At 48.2% G+C, this 20,493-nt stretch overlaps 1 long non-coding RNA gene across 1 annotated transcript in view; it reads left to right on the top strand.

The window, feature by feature from the left end:
* The window catches only part of LOC132658658 (uncharacterized), a 73,205-nt gene that overhangs the window by 1,258 nt on the left and 51,454 nt on the right, over positions 1 to 20,493 (top strand). The window contains exon 2 of the long non-coding RNA XR_009598576.1: positions 15,877 to 17,586. This is a non-coding gene — a long non-coding RNA (uncharacterized LOC132658658). The remainder of the gene's footprint in view (positions 1 to 15,876; positions 17,587 to 20,493) is intronic.

Raw genomic sequence — 20,493 nt, 5'->3', positions numbered from 1 at the left:
CCCCCCCCCCGCCCATCTTCATTTTCACGTGGTCTGCTCCCTGTGTGTGTATCTGTGTCCAAATTTTCCCTTTCTTTAAGGGCGCCAGTCATACTGAATTAAACCTACCGCTTGTGTGCCAAGTCACTTCAGCCATGTTTGATTCTTTGAGACCCCGTAGGCGACAGTCCGACAGGCTCCTCTGTCTATGGGATTCTCCAGGCAATAGTGCTGGCGTCGTTTGCCACGCCCTTTCCAGGAGGTCTTCCCAACCCAGCGACTGAACCCACATCTCTTAGGTCTCCTGCACTGGCAGGCGGGTTCCTTACCGCTAGCACTACCTGGGGCCTGCCCCAGTGACCTCAACGAATTACATCTGCAACAAACCCGACCCTAAACAAAAGTTCACTTTCTGAGGAACTAGGGGTTAGGACTTCAACATATGGGTGTGGGGGAGGGGACACAATTCAACCCATAAGTAAGACTTTTCATCACCCAATGCCGCACAAGAGCACACAGTATATAGGTCCCACTGTCTTCTCAGACGTGAAGACCAGGCTTCTGCAGAGTCTGAAACTGTAAACACTTAGGAGACTGGCAGGAACAGACTCTGGATCCCAACTCCAGGGGCTCTGATTCATTGGTTCTGCCTCAGGGCCCACAGATCCGTGTATTTTTTAACCAACCTCTCAGTTTTCTGATGCAGGTGGTCCCCACACATGAGGAATCCTGGTGTGGGCCAGGTGGGGGTGGGCTTCCTTACTGAAGGACTTGGGCCCTGGCTGCCTGAGGGACACGCAAGGGAGGGGGCAGAGGCTAAGTAGAGTATTTGAATGCAGTGGGTGTCGGGGCTGCCATGTCTGGAAGTGAGGATGTCTTGCTGGGAGGCAGTCCTTTGGTTAGAAGTATAGAAGAGTTGAAAATACACCGTGGGCTAAAGTGCAAGCTATCCATTTTGGGGGCTGCTCTCTCCCCTTCGAGGCCGCCCCCCCACTTCCCAGTCAGCAGAGCTCCCCAGGGCTGCAGCTGTGCCGTGTCAGCCGTCAAAGGCGGGGAGACAGAGTGTGCGTGCAGGGCCCCTCCTCACTCTCTCACCGTCCTCAGGAGGCTCTTGAAACCCAGGACTTTCCCTGATCCCCTTTGTTGAGATGGCCCATTTCCATTCTTACAGCCCAATGTGTTCAGTTTCTCTCTTTTAGTTTCCTGAGTCCGTAATCGAGCGATGGCTCAGTGTCACTGGGCCGGGAGTCTGAAGGCTCGGACCCAGGAGTGTCTGAGGACCCACCTGACCACTGTTGCGCTCCCTTTCCCCCTCTCTAGCACCTGCCCTGGATCCAGGCACCTTTTAGATGCCCCCGAATACGTGTGGGATCAGTGGCTGGATCAGTGGAAGCTGGTCCCACCTGTGTGGGAACAGGAATGATGGCCATGGAGACTGTGAATGTGTGAGCCACTCAGTCATGTCTGACTCTTCGTTATCCCCAAGGACTGTAGCCTGCCAGGCTCCTCTGTCCATGGAATTTTCCTAGTAAGAATACTGGAATGGGTAGCCATTTCCTTCTCCAGGGAATCTTCTCAACCCAGGGATGGAACCCGGGCCGCTTGCATTGCAAGTGAATTCTTTGCCATCTGAGCCCCTAGGGAGGCCCATGTAGACCATGGCAAGTCTTTAAACCATCCCAGGGGAGCCCCCAGTCTGTGCCAAGGCTGCAAGCCAGCACCCCCTGGATGGGTGAACCACTCCGAGCTGGGACTCAGGGACAGTTATTCTGAGGCTGCTTTTGTGGGTTTTCCTGCTGCCCCTTTTTGCTCAGCTTACAAGCTGCACACTGAATGTGAGTGACAAGGGGCCTTTCTTCACTACCGACGCTCAGGGACTGGAGATTTTCTTTGTTGGAGATGTGATCTGGGGAACTTGAGGGCTTTTTGGGACCTGCTGTGCTGTGGGTTTGGGGGCGAGTCTGTGGGACATGAGGAAAGAGAGGGGTAAGGGGGCGGGTGGGGGAGGAAGCGGTGGCCAGAGCAGACTTCTCTTCTTGGGCAGCTTCTCTGAGAGTTGAAATTCCCTTAGCGAGATAGGAGCTTGAGCCAGTCCCAGGGGGATGACTGTCCTGCTCCTCCACGTACTTCTGTATTCACTGGACTCTCAGGGTCAGTGGGAGCTCCTGGCCCCTCTAACTGAGCTCATCCCAAGGGGGTGCCCTGGATAAGAACCAAGGAGCCACCCTCTTCCTGAAGAACCTAGGAGCACAGGTGTTGACTGCAAAGGTGGAAGCATGAGTTTTAAAGCTGCTCAGAAACCTGTAATTGGGAAACCAATAAATCCTTGAATCTCTCTGGACTATCAGATAGGAAGATCTTAATTTAAGAAATAAAATGAAAAAACAATTCATGAAGGAATTTAATAAACCAACACATCTTTTAGTTATTGTCTGGTCAAGTGGTGCCCCCTTGTGGCCATTTGTGAATTCTCTCAGGCTTCACTTGGGGGCAAGGAGAATCCCAGGAATCCCCAGGTTAGGTCCAGTTCAGTGACTGTCTGTAGATTGTCTACTAGGCAAGAAAATAACTATGAAGGTTTTCTGGGTTAATTTGTGTCCCCGCAAAATATACGATGAAAACCTAAGCCCTGGTGCCTGTGAATGGGACTCTATTTGAGCGCGGGGTCTTTGCAGGTATAGTTAAGATGTAGTTAAGAAGTGAGATCAGGTCTTTAGGGTGGCCCCTTACTCCGGTAACACTGGTGTCCTTATAAGAAGGCTAGAGAGACGCAGCATAAGGTGAAGTCACGTGGGGATGGTGGCAGAGGTCAGATGGTGCAGTCACAAGCCAGGGGACTTGTGGGTAAGACTGCCATCAACACCAGGACCTTGGGAGGGTGTGAAGCATATCTTCCCTCAGCGCTTCCAGGAGGACTTTGCTGACGCCGTGAGTTTGGACTGCCAGCCTCTGGATCTGTGAGGGAATACACTTCTACTCTTTTGAGCCACTCTGTTCATGCTCCTTTGTTATGGCAGCCCCAGCAAACTAATACAGAGAGGGGCTGGGCTTTGAATTAGAAGACCGGGTTTGAATTCCTGTTACCACTCACTACCTCTGTGACCTTGGACAAATCATTTCAGTTCCCCTGAGCCTCAATCTTTTGAACTACAAAATGAGGAAATGCAAGTGTCTCCCTTACTCTAAGTTTCCTGTGAAGATGAAGCGTGACCATGCCATCTGTAAGCTTTAGAGTGTGGTGCAAACGCTATATTGTTATGGAAAGGGAGCTGGGAGGTCGTGCAGTGCAATCTGAGAGTTAGGCTCTGATGTCCGTTTGCCTTGGTCCATGTGCAAAAATATTATAAAGACAGGATTATTAAGTGGGTCAAAGCAGTGATGCCCAGGAATGGGGTTGGAGGAAGTTAAAGGGACCTGTCATTTATTGCACTGTGACAAATTACACCAAAACTAGTGTCTTAATACAGTAAGTGTGTTGCTGCACACAGATTCTGTGACTCGGGAATCCGGAGCACTTTAACTAGACAGTTCTGGTTTGGAGTCTCCTGAGAGGCTGCAGCATCTGAAGTTCGGACTGGGGTTGGGGCTCGATACCAGGGCGGCTCCCTCACGTGACTGCTGATGGGAAGCCTCAGGCCCTTACTATGTGGTCCCTGTAGGTCCGCGTGACTGTTTTCCTGACTTGGCATCTCCTCATATCTCTCACCGCCCCTGTCTGCTTACCTCACCACCTTCTTCCCTTCCCAGTGGTTCTGACCTTAACAGGGATGCAGACTCACTGAGATCTAAAGAGACTTAGGGACACTCCAGTGAAGCCCCTGCATCCACAACACAGAATGTCCCAGAGAGAGTTTTGGGAGGCTCCAAGGTCCACAGAGAGCTCTGTGAAACACAAATCTAACTAGGTAACTTCCTGTTTAAAATTCTTCCATGACTCCCAGTCCCCCAGGATGAAAACTCCTTCATGGCCCAATTTGATTGCCACTTACTTTTATTAATATCAATAACAATGCTAACATCATACTCAGTGTCTTCTGTGTGGTGGGGGCTTTTCATACTCTTCCTCATCCTTCAAAGACCCCTGCAAGAACTGAGTTTTACTATTCCTGTTTTGGAGACAAGGAAAATGTTAGAGCTGAGATATGGCTCGTCTAAGACCATATCTTGGAAAGAAGCCAATTTGGGTTGTATTGTCCATTAAAAACAAACATCTGAGTTAAGGAGGCAGACACAAAGGTGGGCTCCTCTGACTGACTCTCGTCCTATGTTGGCAGTGCCCTTTGCTGCAGGTTTCAGAGTCTGGGTCGCGGACATTCACTACATGCCTGTCAGTTCCGGGTCTGTTCTCTTCCTAGGGCTGCAGCAGCGCACAAGCCACGGTCCTGCCCCCTGCAGCTCGCTTACGTGTCGGAGGAGACAGGACATGAGGGAAATAAGGCAATACAGAATGTGTCCTCTCTGGGAGAGGAGGGGTAGTTCCACATGCTGCGGGGCAGGGACTGTTGCCACCGTCCTCGAAGATGATAGAGGCTTGTGGGGCATGGGCAGTCAAGTAATGGGAAGTAGAAGGGTTCTGTATGTATTTTGAAGGTAAAATCAGCTAAATCTGCTGATAGATTAGACGTGAGAAGTGAGCAAACAGTGAGTGTCTCCAGGCACTGGCCTGAGCCACGGGGTAATCAACATTTCTAATATCTGAGAAAGAGAAGCAGCTGGCTGGGGAGGTGGGGCAGAACGGAGCAGGACTGGGGGTTTCAGCGCTCAATCACTGAGTGACGGACCATCCCAAACTCAGTTCTGCTCACAAGCCTGCTGTGTGGGCAGAACTCAGTGGGGACCTGGTGGGTGAGACGGCTCACACGCTGGCTGGGCCGGCTGAGGCTCCGTGCACGCCTGCGGTTGACACTGGCTGTTGGCCGTAACGGCCCCACCTAGCCTTTCTGCACCAGCGTTCGGTCCCTCCCCGCCTGGGGGCCAGGCTCCAAGAGAGAGACTCAGACAAGGTGAAAGGGCGTGGCATTTTGTGCCCCAGCCCTAGAAGTCCCTTGGCTCATTTCTACTATCTATTGCTTGGGGGGGGGGGGAGCATAGAGGTCTGCCAAGCTCAAGGGCAGGGAGCATGGACCCTGGATCTCCATGGGGGTGTCAGTATCACATTCTAGAGGAGCATATGGGATGGTGGATATCCTGTTGCCCTCTTTGGGAAATACATTCTGCCACAGGAGGGATGAAGAGATCAAGATCTGCCAAGTGTGAGTTGGGATGCTGTGTAGGCAGGTGGATGCAGGAATCAAAAGAGGTCAGAGTCAGAGAAATAAAGGGTGGAGGCTGCTGTATACAGCTGGTATCACAGCTACCTGGGATGAGTGGAAAGGAAGGGGGTTGTGAAGCCTGGCACTACTTACTGCGCCTTGAATGCACGTATTCTCAGTGTCGTGGGAGACAGTTTGTGGAGACTGTGCAGCTGGACTTGCTGCTGAAATTAATGTGGATTTCAGCTCAGTTTCCGACTCTGCATTTTAATCTCTCTCCCAGTGCCCTGGTGCCAGAGCCCCAGGATCAGATCTAACACAGGCCCTTTTGTCCCCAGGAAACTACCCTCTCTGCTGCGCTTTGGAAGTGCCTTTAGGCTATCCCCATGTAACAATAGCCATGAGTATTCAGATTTTTATAAAACCTGAAATCTTCAAAAGGGCAATATTGAGAAATAAAGAAATGAATTACTCCATTGTTGAGCAGCTTCATGTCAGAGTAAGAAAGAACAAGAAATTATGATGGTTAAAGTACTCACTTGAGATTAAAAAGATGAACAAAGAAATGAGATAGGAATGCTGTTTTTCATCCTTAAGAGATCAGATGATGCTTAGAAGCAAGGCTCTAGTAAAGCATCAAGAGATCTTTATTTTATGATCAGACTACACAAGCTTCTTAGCATTATGCATAAAATCTTGCGTAATCTGACCCTTCTCTTTCCCATCTCATGTGATAGCAACCCCTTTTAAGCCCCACTATATTCTGGTTACTCCACTCATATCCCCTAAACCTGCCACATCTGCTCACCTCTCCAGGGCTTTGCTCCCCTTTATTATTTCTGGCATACTCCTACACATCCTTCAAAGTTCATCTTAAATGTCCCCTGCCCTGTAAAATACGTGTCCCTATAGTCTTCGGTAGTCCTGTAAATGCTTATCCCAAGCCGAAGTAGTCTCCTCAGGGCTGTAACCCTGGGTACTCTTTTCAGCACCCTGCTCTGCTGCTGCTGCTGCTAAGTTGCATCAGTCGTGTCCGACTCTGTGCGACCCCATAGACGGCAGCCCACTAGGCTCCTCTGTCCCTGGGATTCTCCAGGCAAGAATACTGGAGTGGGTTGCCATTTCCTTCTCCAATGCATTAAAGTGAAAAGTGAAAGTGAAGTCTCTCTGTTGTGTCCGACTCTTAGCGACCCCATGGACTATAGCCTACCAGGCTCCTCCATCCATGGGATTCTCCAGGCACGAGTACTGGAGTGGGTTGCCATTGCCTTCTCTAGCACCTAGCAAAACTGGGCACAGAACTGTTAAATCACTGTACTTTTTGCTTTTGGAATGGATACACTAAAACTTTTAACACTGCACTTTGGCATAGAAAAGCACTTTGTTTCCCCTCCCATTTCTTGGTCTTCCTTCTAGGTTTGCCTGTGTGGCTGCTGAGGGAGGCCTGGCCCTACTGCTGAGGTCCTTCACCCACTTGTAGGGCAGACCCACAGCCTCGACAGGAGGGCAGTGTTGTCCCCAAACTCAGCTTCATTTCTGCCTGCTTCATAGGTGTTGGTGAGGGAACCCTACAAACTCACCAATTTCCAAGTCACTGGGAGGCTGGCTCTTATCCTGAGCTGCCATAGCCCAAAGTCTGTTGACTTCTGTTCGTAAAACCTGAACTCTTGACAGTTAATGGGCTTAACAAATCGTTTTGATTAACTCGATTCATGAGCTACAGAAGCTGGTCCTTAATGTAGCTTTAGGAAGCTGGAAGGGGACTTCCCCGGTGGCTCAGCGGGTAAGAATCTGCCTGCCAATGCAGGGGACACAAGTTCAACCCCTGGTCCAGGAAGATCCCACATGCCGTGGGGCAATTAAGCCAGAGAGTCGCAACTAGAGAGCAGCAACAAAGACCCAGTGCAGCCAAAAATAAAAATAATAGAATAGATCAATAAAAATAAAGTGAAGAAGCTTGAAGAAAAAGGGCAGAGGGATATATTTGAAGTACCTCGTGGAAGAGGCATGGCTATAAGAACATGTGACTTTATACGTAGCTCTGTTATTTTTATTTATTTAGATTTACCATGTTGTGTTTAATTCTGCTGCACACTGATTTGGTTATATATATATATATATATATGTATGTATATATGTATATATAATATATGTATATATTCTTGTTCATGGTCTTTTCCATTATGGATTATCACAGGATATTGAGTATAGTTTCCTGCGCTATATAGTAGGGCTTTGTTATTTCATCTGCTAACTCCAAACTCCCAATCCTTTCCTCCCTCAACTCCCTCCTCCCTGCAACCACAAGTCTATTCTCTTTGTAAGTCTATTTCTGTTTCACAGATAAATTCGTGTCTTAGATGCCACGTGTAAGTGACATCACACGACGTCTGTCTTCCACTTAGTATGACGGCCGCCTCAGTGGGGTTCTGTGACGTCATCCTCGGCACCTTCAGGTCTCCCCATGGAGTCTGGCAGAGTTGACCAGCCCCCGTCCCATAGTCAGTGAACCTGCAGATTCCACTGTCGCGTAGTGTGGGTTCACTTAACAGTCCCTGAGCCAGTAGCAAGAGATGGAACCTTTGAGGGCAGCCCTCCTCCAGGAATCCTCATTGCTGGCTGGCACTGAACAATCCCTAATTGCCAGAAGAGGAAACTGGGCATTTCCCGGTTTACTTGTGTGTCAGCTGCCAAAAACTGCTAATAAATCAGTGTTTTGGAACCTGGAATGTATTTCCTAGAAGCAATGCCGTGTCTGGCGGTGAGGTGGCAGCCAGCTCAGTTACACGGATTCAACTCCAAGTGACCTCATCCGTTAATCCTGCAGAGACTGGCAGTTGTGTAGGGAGCATTCATGTATGCGTGTGGGGTGGTCAGCAGACATGGACGGGATCTCACTCCTTCCCCAGGAGCCCAGGAGCATCACAAGCTCCCTACTCTCTCACCAGCCCCCATCACGGATGCTGGCTGTGGCTTTCAAGGCTGGAGAAGCCGGGGCGCAGGAGGCAGTGGGTGGGTGGAGCTGCTGTGGGGTGGGCTCCTGCCCGGGAACCACGAGGCTGCAGCAAGTTCTCAGCTGACTCTTTTATACTATTGAACATAGTAATGTTTATTGTTTTTCTTAAGCCAGTAGTCATGGGAATGCATTTTAGAAAACTTTCAAAACATAGATAAACAGAACGAAGGACATTTAAACATCCCATATTCCCACCAACTTGGTGTATAGACTTTGAGTGTTTCTATTCACGTGTCTATGCATAGATTTATGTATATATTCAATACGCTTTACAAATGATATATTGTGAATATATTTTTGGGTCGTTATTTTCCTGCAGCATTTCAAAATGGATAGATACACCATAATTTATTTAATCAACCTCCTGCAGTTGGACTATTAGGTTTGCTACCAAGATTAACCCTGTGATTTGCATGGATCCACTATCATTTCCCTAGATGATTCAACAAGAAGACAAGGTGTATATGTGAGTTGAGGTGTTCAGTGACTTAGTATCAAGGCACCTTTGCCCCCTTCCCTCCCCTTGTGAGTGAGAAGGCTTATCTCCACCTTTCCACCACTTCATGTCAAAACATCTACAAAAATTGTGCTGGGTTTTGTTTCTTTTTTGAGTATTGATGAGCTTGGACATTTTTATATGTTTATTAGCCCTTTTGTGAATCGCTTCTTTCTTTAAATCAAAACACTGGTGTCCTTGGATTGTTATGGCCCTTTGGAACAGAAGTGAGTGGATCCAGTTTTTATTATGCTTTGAAATGTAAGTACAGGCAAACATTCCTAGGGTAGTGAATTGTCTGTCTGACTCCCTAACCCTTTTTGTTCTTTTCTCAAAATTTTATTGGAGTATAGTTGATTTACAATGTTATACTACTTGCTGCTTTACAGAAAAGTGAATCAGTTATACATCTATACTGATATATATCCACTGGTTTTAAGATTCTTTTCCCACGTAGGTCATTACAGAGTATTGAGTAGAGTTCCCTGTGCTATACAATAGGTCCTTATTAACTCAGTATTTTATATATAGTAGGGTGACTCCCAAGTCCATTCACAATCCTTCATCCTCTGACCCCTGCTGCCTTGACTGCATAAGCCCCAGTGTATTCAACACCATTTCCCTGCAGCGCCCGGCCGGGGCCTGTATTGAGATACTTTGCCTTTTTGGAACTTCAAGCTTTTAAGGAAAAGGAATGGAGGATAAAGTTGGATCAGTGAAACAGCAGGAAATCATGAATGGCTTTAAAGCCCTAAGGTTGGAACTGTCCATCTGCTGAAGAGACGTCTGGGTTCTGCCCAGTTCCTGGCCGTCACAGACAGACATGCTGCGAGTGCCTGGGTGTTTGGCAGACGTGCGTCTGCGTTGCGTTGGGTATTTACCTGGACGTGGAATCACTGGGCCAAAGTGCAGGTGTGTGTTCAGCTTTAGTACATAATGCTAAACAGTTTTAAAAAGACCCAGTTTAACCTTTGACCAAGTGGTGTCTGAGAGTTCAGCTGCTTTACACTCTTACTGACATTTGGTATTTTCAGTCCTCTAATTTTCATCGTTCTGGTAGGTTCCATATTTCTTTCAATAAGCTAGTTTGCTGCCATATATTATATTTTTACTTTTCTGTTCTTATTTAGTTTAGTTTTAAAATAGACTTTAATCTTACTAATCTATAGATATTAGATTTTATAGAAACACTGTACAGGATTTTATACAACGCTACCTAGTAAAAAATTCTTGGTATAGTCCCTTTATGATGATTTCACCCTTCTCTGTACTCTTCATGTAGATCCTGCACATTTATTTTTGATAATGTGTTTTTACCACTTCTCATTTATCCTGTGAAGTGGTATCCAATACCTCACTCCTAAGTTCTGTCTTATCCTGCCCTATTTAAGACATGGCATAAATATTAAGCTGAAATAAATTCAGCACGGCTTGTTCTTTATTTTGCCTTCAGGACCTTTGTTCTTCAACCAGGGATTGAACCCACGCCCCCCTGCATTTAGAACGTGGGGTCTTAACCACTGAACCACCAGGGAAGACCCTCTTCAACCTCCTTTTTCCTGAGTTACAGTGTGAAGACTGACTTGGGCTTATATCTTGGCCACACAGTTTACTAGCTGTGTGACCCTGGTTTAGTGACTTAACCTCTCAGAACTTTGGGTTCCCTATCTGTAGAGTAGGAGTAACAGAATCCCTCCCTTAGGATTGCTGGGATGGTAAATGAGGTGGCGTATGTAAAGTGTTCCACATGCGTGATGTGTTCCGTCAGTCTTAGTTTCCTTCTGTGCTGGAAGCAAAGGCATCAGGTGCCTCTTTGCTACATTTGCCTCGTAAGTTCAGAGAGCTACTAAAGTGGGCAGGACTTGACTTCTCTGCTTACTGTGCCTTGCTGGCTGGCAAGAAACGCAAACTGTCAAGCATCACCCGGACTTCATCTGACTCTTGGTTTACCCTGCACACAGGGTAAATCTAAACATCCTACACAGAATGTCACCAGACAAAATAGCATTCTTATAGTTGTGATTCTGAGAGCCTTCCACAGATCTGTGGGTTAGAAAAGTGCCCTGCTTTTCTGCCACATCTGACACGTTCCCTCAGCACTTGACATTTACACTCATCTTCTAGAGCACTGGGCTGCTGGCTCCCGGTTCAGCTAGAATCTTGCCAAGCAGCCTGGAGCAGGGACCCATTTATGCTCTGGAGCCAACATCATTCCAGTCAGAGACCCTTTCTTCTGCCCGGTGAAAGTGATGGCATCCATCCATTTGACACGAATCCTACTTTTTTGGCGTGAAGACCTTACAAATGGTCGACAGAGCCATGGGGGTAAAACACTCTGGATACTGTAAAATGCTGGCTCCCGCAAGAAAAGGCAGCTGGTGCTTCGAGAGGTGGCTTGAAAATTCTCAGTGGTTCTGCTTTTGCCTTTGTCTCTCGTTCCCACCAGGATGCACACGCACAACAAGGGACTGACATCAAGAAGGTAGCAGCTTGCTTAGTAAGGAGAAGTCATTATCAATCAAAGTTTCAAATACTGACTCTTCTTCCCCCAAGGTTAAGCTCCAGTGCCAGTGGGAACATGCAACTGTAATGGAGAGTAGCATTTACGGCGTCTTCTTGGAGACAGTCTAGGAACTCACCCACAGTGCTGTGAGCACAGTGCTGTGAGCCTGCCGCACGGGCCTCGAGGAGGCTCGTCTCTCAGTCCCCGGGCCATCGTGACTGTCGCATGGGTTTCCAAACCCACTGTCCCTCCTGAGCTCCGGGGCCAGGTCTCCACATGTAGGAGCTGGGTCCCTCGGGGGGTTCACTAGAACACCCCGTGTGAGATGTGGAGGAAAGGAAACCCTCCTATACTGCTGGTGGTGAGGTGACTTAGGGCAGCCATTATGGAGAACAGTGTGGAGGTGCCTTAAAAAACTAAAAATGGAGTCATTCTATCATCCTGCAATCCCACTCCTGGGTATATATCCACAAAAAAATGAAACCATTCAAAAGGATGCAAGCACCCCCGTGTTCACAGAAGCACTGTTCACAAGAGCCAAGACATGGAAGCAGCGTGACTGTCCAGAGAGAGGAGTGGACAGCGGGATAGAGAAGGCATGGTGCCTACACGCAGTGGAACATTCCTTAGCCATAAACAGGAACGAAATGCCATTTTTAGCAACACGGATGGGCCTAGAGCTTACCCTACGCTCCTCTGTCCATGGGACTTTCCAGGCAATAGTACTGGAGTGGATTGCCATTTCCTTCGCCAGCGGATCTTCCCGACCCAGGGATGAAACCCAGGTCTCCCGCATTGTAGACAGACGCTTTACCATCTGAGCCACCAGGGAAGTCCACTAAGCAAGACAGAGGAAGACAATTATGATATATCACTTAAATGTGGAATGCAAAATTTGATGCATGAACTTGCTTGCAAACCAGAAATATACTCACAAACTTAGGAAACAAACATAGTTACCAAAGGAGGGAGGTGGAGAAGTACAAATTAGGAGTATGGGATCAGCAGATACAAGCTTCTGTATATAAAATAGATAACCAACAAGGTTCTCCTGTATAGCACAGGGAAGCATACTCACTATCTTGTCAGATAAATTATAATGGAAAAAAATCTGAAAAAGAATTATGTATAACTGAATCACCTCATCGTATATCAGGAACTAATGCAATATTGTAAATCAACCATAATTCAACAAAATAAACAACATCCCCACACGAATTAATCATCTTGCTTGTCTTGCTGGCCCCTCCTCACTCCTCTTGTTTAATGGTCCCATCGTTTTCTTGGGCCATTCTTGCCACACTGCTCAGAAAGGTCTGGGGTGAAGTGCTCTTGTAACAGAAACTGCAGGTGACCCCTCAGCAGCCATCTGTCCCTTTTTCACGGTTATGAAACTTTCACCCAGGCTGCCCATGACACCAACTCCATCTCCCAGGTTCTCCGTCCCGGGTGTGGCAACACACTGGGTTTAACCAAACGGCTGTGAAACTTGTAGGTGCAATGTGTAGGTCATTTCCTTTAAAGGAAATGGTGTTCTCTCCTTCCACGCCTTCCTCCATCCTGCTGCCAAGACCATGGAGGCTGCAGCAAGCCAGTTCGGGGAACACTAAGAAGAGAATACCACAGGGATAGCAGAGCCCCTGGGGAGGGGGCAGCTGGTCTGAGATGCAGGCGACCATGGGCATGTGGACGGTTCAGTTCAGTTCAGTTCAGTTCAGTTGCTCAGTCATGTCCAACTCTTTGTGACCCCATGGACGCAGCACACCAGGCTTCCCTGTCCATCACCAACACCCAGAGCTTACTCAAACTCATGTCCATAGAGTTGGTGGTGTCACCTAACCATCTCATCCTTTGTCATCCCCTTCCCTCCCCCTTCAATCTTTCCCAGCATCAGGGTCTTTTCCAATGAGTCAGTTCTTCACATCAGGTGGCCAAAGTACTGGAGTTTCAGCTTCAGCATCAGTCCTTCCAGTGCATATTCAGGACTGATTTCCTTTAGGGTGGACTAGTTCAATTTCCTTGCAGTCCAAAGGACTCTCAAGAGTCTTCTCCAACACCACAGTTCAAAAGCATCAATTCTTCAATGCTCAGCTTTCTTTATAGTCCAACTCTCACATCCATACGTGACTCCTGGAAAAACCACAGCTTTGACTAGACAGACCCTGTTGGCAAAGTAATGTCTTTGCTTCTTAATATGCTGTCTAGGTTGGTCATAACTTTTCTTCCAAGGAGCAAGCGTCTTTTAATTTAATGGTTCCAGTCACCATCTGGAGTGATTTTGGAGCCCCCCAAAATAAAGTCTCTCACTGTTTCCATTGTTTTTCCATCTGTTTGCCATGAAGATGGGACCAGATGCCATGATCTTAGTTTTCTGAATGTTGAGCTTTAAGCCAACTTTTTCACTCTCCTCTTTCACTCTCATCAAGAGGCTCTTTAGTTTTTCGCTTTCTGCCAGAAGGGTGGTTTCATCTGCATATCTGAGATTATTGATATTTCTCCTGGCAATCTTGATTCCAGCTTCTGCTTTATCCAGCCCAGTATTCTGCATGATGTACTCTGCATATAAGTTAAATAAGCAGAGTGACAAGATACAGCCTTGACATACCCCTTTCCCAATTTGGAACCAGTCTGTTGTTCCATGTCCTGTTCTAACTGTTGTTTCTTGACCTGCATACAGATTTCTCAGGAGGCAGGTCAGGTGGTCCGGTATTCCCATCTCTTGAAGAATTTTCCGCAGTTTGTTGTGATCCACACAGTCAAAGACTTTGGCATAGCCAATAAAGCAGATGTTTTTCTGGAACTCTTTTGCTTTTTTGATGATCCAATGGGTGTTGGCAATTTGATCTCTGGTTCTTCTCCCTTTTGTAAATCCAGCTTGAACATCTGAAAGTTCATGGTTCATGTACTGTTGAAGCCTGGCTTGGAGAATTTTGAACATTACTTTGCAGCGTGTGAGATGAGTGCAATTGTGCAGTAGTTTGAACATTCTTTGGCATTGCCTTCTTTTGGGATTGGAATGAAAACTGACCTTTTCCAGTCCTGCGGCCACTGCTGAGTTATTCAAATTTGCTGACAGGTTGAGTGCAGCACTTTCACAGCATCATCTTTTAGGATTTGCAATAGCTCAACTGGAATTCCATCCCCTCCACTAGCTTTGTTCGTAGTGATGCTTTGTAAGGCCCACTTGACTTGGCATTCCAGGATATCTGGCTCTAGGTGAGTGATCACACCATTGTGGTTATCTGGGTCTTGGAGATCTTTTTTTGTATAGTTCTTCTATGTATTGTTGCCATCTCTTCTTAATGGCTTCTTCTGTTAGGTCCACACCATTTCTGTCCTTTATTGCGCCCATCTTTGCATGAAATGTGGACGATTACAGGAGAGTTAAATCCATGTCTACCTGGATTTCTGATTGTTTGGGGTCTCTGTGAGAACACTTGAAACTTTTGCTAATGAAAATAGGCCGAGGGGCCTCAGAGCTCAGTCCACTGGCAGGAGCGGATCCCAGAGTGCAGGCAGAGTTTGGAGACAGTGGAGGCAGCTCGAGAAGCTTCAGTGGAAGGCCCTACCAAGCCAGCTGGAGACAGAGCTCAGCATCTGCACGTGCCGCCCTCCCCCTCCGCCCGCCGTAGTCACCTGGACCCAGAGCCTTGCCCTTTCTGACGCAGAGGAGCTGTCACCTTGCCCGCTTCTTCCTGTCTCTGCCGTCCTCTGCACGCGAGCTCTGGGAGCTTCCTGGAGACTCTCTCTGTTTTTCTTCTGTCTTCTGTCCTGTCTATTCTTTGATACCAGATGAATCTCTGTAAAACATTGATTTCAATATCTTGATTTTCCTCCTTAGGAGCCCAATGACTCCCATGTGACTGATGACCTCGTCCTCTCTCTCCTTCTCAAGGGAAAGTTCCCCACCTGCTGGGTGGATTGTGTGTCCTCAGAAATCTGCAGGTTTTGCGTGCACTTGCCATCTTTGCCACTTTGTTAGGTACCCCCGACAGCTATGCCTTTGCCATTCCTTGTCCCAAATCATCCCAGTCCTCCTGCAAAAGTGCCAAGGTCCTTGCCCACTCTGCCCTCTGCTTTGTCTGGGGTTTGCCAGCAGCTGCTTTTTCCATTACTCTTGGTATGAAGTGTCTCTTGCTCATTTCAATAGCTCATAGAGTTTTGGAGTTTGTCAGCGACTCACATGTGTTTTTCCCCAGCTGGAATATAAATTCGGAGTCCTAATCAGAGCCCCGTTTTACAATGCCCCCTCAATGACCACTTTGAGAATAAGAGAATAAACTCTAAATTGCCCAGGTGGCTGTCACGGGCTGTACACTTACAATGCTTTCTCGGAGCAGCACGTTTTACGGGTGGTGTTGGCCCCCACTCTACCCTTTGAAGGAAATCCCAACCCTAGCCTCCTTTTTGGAGAAAACAGTGATGTGACAAGCCCACCAACCGCAATGCAAGTTGAGGAGTTTCCTGACCTCCTGAGCATCTGCCTTGAGTTGAATCAACGGGTCGAAGAGCATCTCTGGCACCCCTGTGTCAGCAACAGAATCTCTTCTGTCATAAGAAGCAGGGCAGGAAAGGCTCCATGGGCATCTCTGGACGATTTAGATTCCTAAGGCTGAATTTCTTTTTCCAGGAGAGCCCAGATCATCTCAGAGACAATCTCAAACTCCAGACTCAACAGCAACACATGGCGGGAGCATAAGAAGCACCTGCTTGCTGTCTGATAATCGCACGGCTGGCCCTGTTGTTCGCTGGGGAGTTCAGCTCTGATCTCAGGGAAGAAATCATCCACCCATTTCCCTTGTCCTTGTCACTTTGCTGCCTCAAACTTTCCTACAGCTCTGGCTAGTCTGGTTTTCATTTCCTGCCTAATTTATGCTGCTTCTTGCTTCTATAGCTACCATATGGAGAGTGAGCTACTGTGGCCTCCCCCTCAAAAAAATAAAAAGGTTTCTTGTATGCTGTGTTTTCTAATTTCTTTTTTTGCAAGAGGCAGTAGACTTCAAAGGTTTGGTCTGGCACTGAAAGTTGGGTGGGCACTCAGAATTTCCTCTAGCCCAGTAGGATTGAAGAGGTTGGGTAGAATTTGTTTAAAGAAAGAACTTAGCCAGCCTAGTGCTTCAGCATTTGCTCTGTTGAGAGTAGCAGGTGTTTGCTTTTAAGCTTAGCAATAATATAAGGTAAGTGTGAGCTGTTGTATTGATCAGTTTTTTCCTAGCTTGTATATATATATATATATATATATATATACACACACACATATATGTATATATATGTATATATATTTCTGTTTAGGAAGCTTCTAGTCAGTGAAAAGAGAGTCTGGCTCTGATGATTATAAACAGAGGCCCAAGAGGAGCTGGGGTGTGGCTTGGAGCAGATGGGAGAGGGGAGTGCAGTGCGGCAAGACCTCTTCCTCCCTTGTTCCCTCTCCCCCAGCAGGCGAGGAGCAGCCGAGCTGGCCCTGCAAGCCCCCAGGCGGTCAGAGCCCAGCGGGGCTGTCACCATGATTTAAAGCCCTGAGGATATAAACGAGGGCGGACTGTGTCACCCTGACCCAGAAAGGCCTCCATCGATCAGTGACAGCACAGCCCCCATAGCACTCCCTTCCAGCTGGTTTCCCGAGGCCCCTGCTTGCCCTGCTCTCCCTGGGTGGGGGGTGGGGTGGGTGGACACTGTCCAGGCTGCCTGACCTCCCAAATCCTAGAGGGACCGGCCTGGAGTCCTGGGTCCAGGCTGGTGCTCAGGGTCTGGCCCGAGAGGATCTGCCTTTGGCAGGGATGATTTCTTACTGCACCAGTTCTGTCTTGTTGGATAAACACGATGACGCTCTGCCCCGTGGACAAGCCAGATTTGTTCCTTCTCCTTTGTGCCTTGTTCTGGGTGCCTCCCTGGCACGGCTGTGCCCGGGTGAGCTGCCAAAGCTCTACTTTGCCCTTGAGTAAGGCAGGGACATCTCCAAGGTCAGCCCTGTTGCTCCCCCAAGGGCAGAGGAGAGGCTGAGACCCTGCCAGGGTCCCCAGGTGCTGTCAGCTTGGAGGTTTAAACTCACTCCTTGCCCTGCGTCTGCCCAGGTCGCTGGTTTGCTCTCCCTCCTCCCGGTGTGGAGAGCCTGGCTCAGGGCGCCCTCATGCCCCTGATGCCAGGAGCCACCCAGTGACTGGTCTTGTTTGTATTTTATGGAACGACTGGGAGTCACACAAGTCAACAGGGCTGAACTTTGCCCCCGGAAATCATTGACCTCTCCTGCTAGGCAGATAGGCACAACTTCATCTTTTAGGAGAAAACCAAGTGGGAGAGAAGATCGGGCAGTGACTCCGAGGAGCCGAGGAGGAAGATTCAGGTGACCCTGCACCTCCAGGATGAACCCCAAACCCCAAGACTGCCCAGCTGCTCCAGGGTCCTCAGCTTGCCCCACCCCTTCCCCCCAACCCCTCCTCCAGCTTCATGCAGGGGCAGGAGATCACCTTCTGGGAGGGGACATGGGGCTTCTCCACTGCGGGTGGTGGGGCCCATCTGACCGTGGACTCACACTTGGTTGGTTGGTTGGCTGGTTTTAGTCACCAGGGGAGAACGAATAGGAGGAGACACGACCTGCTGCTCTGGGATCATGGACTCTGCATATCAGCGAGGTTGGGGGCTGTGGCTGGGATGGGTGGGGGGGTTACCACTCCTGCACACCCAGGGTTGGGTCACTGTCCCCGCATACCCCGGGGGGGATGTTCCCTAAGCAGACATTCTGCCCCTGTGACCCTTGCTGCTGTGTCTGTCTGCCCTGCCATTCTGGCCAAGTGGCCTCACAGGTTACTTCCCACCTCTGTGCCCCACCCCTTGCAGCTGCTAATTTAATTCATAATGGCATCATTGCAGACGAGCACTGTGAGACAGTAAAGGCAAAGCTCCTGAACACTGTCTGGCTCACAGAAAGTGCACACATACTTTCTGTTTCCTGTCTATCCTTATATGTTTTTTCAGTTTAGTTCAGTTCAGTCGCTCAGTTGTGTTCGACTCTTTGTGACCCCATGGACCACAGCACCCCAGACTTCCCTGTCCATCAAAAACTCCTGGAGCTTACTCAAACTCATGTCCATAGAGTTGGTGATGCCATCTAACCATCTCATCCTCTGTCGTCCCCTTCTCTTCCTGCCCTCCATCTTTCCCAGCATCAGGGTCTTTTCTAATGAGTCAGTTCTTCACATCAGGTGGCCAAAGTACTGGAGTTTCAGCTTCAGCATCAGTCCTTCCAATGAATATTCAGGACTGATTTCCTTTAGGATGGACTGGTTCGATTTCCTTGCAGTCCAAGAGACTCTCAAGAGTCTTCTCCAACGCCACAGTTCAAAAGCATCAATTTTTCGGTGCTCAGCTTTCTTTATAGTCCAACTCTCACATCCATACGTGACTCCTGGAAAAACCATAGCTTTGACTAGATGGACCTTTGTTGGCAGAGTAATGTCTCTGCTTCTTAATATGCTGTCTAGGTTGGTCATAGCTTTTCTTCCAAGGAGCAGGCGTCTTTTAATTTCATGGTTCCAGTCACCATCTGCAGTGATTCTCGAGCCCCTCAAAATAAAGTCTCTCACTGTTTCTATTGTTTTCCCATCTGTTTGCCGTGAAGTGATGGGACCAGATGCCATGATCTTAGTTTTCTGAATGTTGAGCTTTAAGCCAACTTTTTCACTTTCCTCTTTCACTCTCATCAAGAGGCTCTTTAGTTCTTCACTTTCTGCCATAAAAGTGGTGTCATCTGCATATCTGAAATTATTGATATTTCTCCTGGCAATCTTGATTCCAGCTTCTGCTTTATCCAGCCTGACATTTCACATGATGTACTCTGCATATAAGTTAAATAAGCAGAGTGACAAGATACAGCCTTGACATACTCCTTTCCCAATTTGGAACCAGTCTGTTGTTCCATGTCCTGTTCTAACTGTTGTTTCTTGACTTGCATACAGATTTCTCAGGAGGCAGGTCAGGTGGTCTGGTATTCCCATCTCTTGAAGAATTTTCCGCAGTTTGTTGTGATCCACACAGTCAAAGACTTTGGCATAGCCAATAAAGCAGATGTTTTTCTGGAACTCTCTTGTTCTTTTGATGATCCAGTGGATGTTGGCAGTTTGATCTCGGGTTCCTCTCCCTTTTCTAAATCCAGCTTGAACATCTGAGAGTTCACGGTTCATGTACTGTTGAAGCCTGGCTTGGAGAATTTTGAGCATTACTTTACTAGCTTGTGAGATGAGTGCAATTGTGCAGTAGTTTGAGCATTCTTTGGCATTGCCTTTCTTTGGGATTGGAATGAAAACTGACCTTTTCCAGTCCTGTGGCCACTGCTGAGTTTTCCAAATTTGCTGGCATATTGAGTGCAGCACTTTCACAGCATCATCTTTCAGGATTCGAAATAGCTCAACTGGAATTCCATCCCCTCCACTAGCTTTGTTCGTAGTGATGCTTTGTAAGGCCCACTTGACTTGGCATTCCAGGATATCTGGCTCTAGGTGAGTGATCACACCATCGTGGTTATGTGGGTCATGAAGATCTTTTTTGTACAGTTCTTCTGTGTATTCTTGCCACCTCTTAATATCTTCAGCTTCTGTTAGGTCCACACCATTTCTGGCCTTTTTTTTTTACTGTTGTTTCATTTTTAGTCAACGATCGGACCTCTCTTGGGTCGTGTCTTCTGAGTTCAGACCGTGGGACCACCATCCATCTGACTTCGACACTTTTCGTTCTGAAAGGTCATTTGCGTCTTAGGATCATCTCTCGTTTGAAGTGTTCCCGTCTTTCCTGTTACGTCTGCAGGATGTGTTCCAAGCTTAGAACAGCTTGCTTGTTTGTGAGCATCCTTGCTGCGTCTCCGGTTCCTGCCTGCGTGCGCGGCGCTCTCGGAGGAGCCGGCAGGGGGCGCTGAGAGGCCACGTCCCAGTTTCAGATCCGGACTGAGTAGCAGCTGCCCCGGAGAGCCTGCTGCGGGAGGACAGGACCGTCCCCCTTAGCTCGGGGTCTCCGCTGTGCACCTGTGCGGCGTTGAGAAGGCAGAAGACTGCGTGTTGAGAGCTTTGCAATCAGACAGCCCCGTGGTGAGGTTTCTTGGTTCTGCTTCCTTGGTTTCTACCCACCTGAGGGTGAGGTACCAGGAAGGTGGCCCTGAAGAGGTGCGGGGGCGATGCTCTTGGAATCACTGGGTGGCTGGTAGAGATCTTAACAACTGAGGGGACCCTGGGGCCTGGCCGTTTGCGCTGATCTTTTCCCT

This window comes from Ovis aries, chromosome 25 (assembly GCF_016772045.2).
Source record: "Ovis aries strain OAR_USU_Benz2616 breed Rambouillet chromosome 25, ARS-UI_Ramb_v3.0, whole genome shotgun sequence".
Taxonomy (NCBI): Eukaryota; Metazoa; Chordata; class Mammalia; order Artiodactyla; family Bovidae; genus Ovis; species Ovis aries.
Note: the sequence above shows the minus strand (reverse complement) of the source record. Positions and strands in the feature narration are given on the sequence as shown.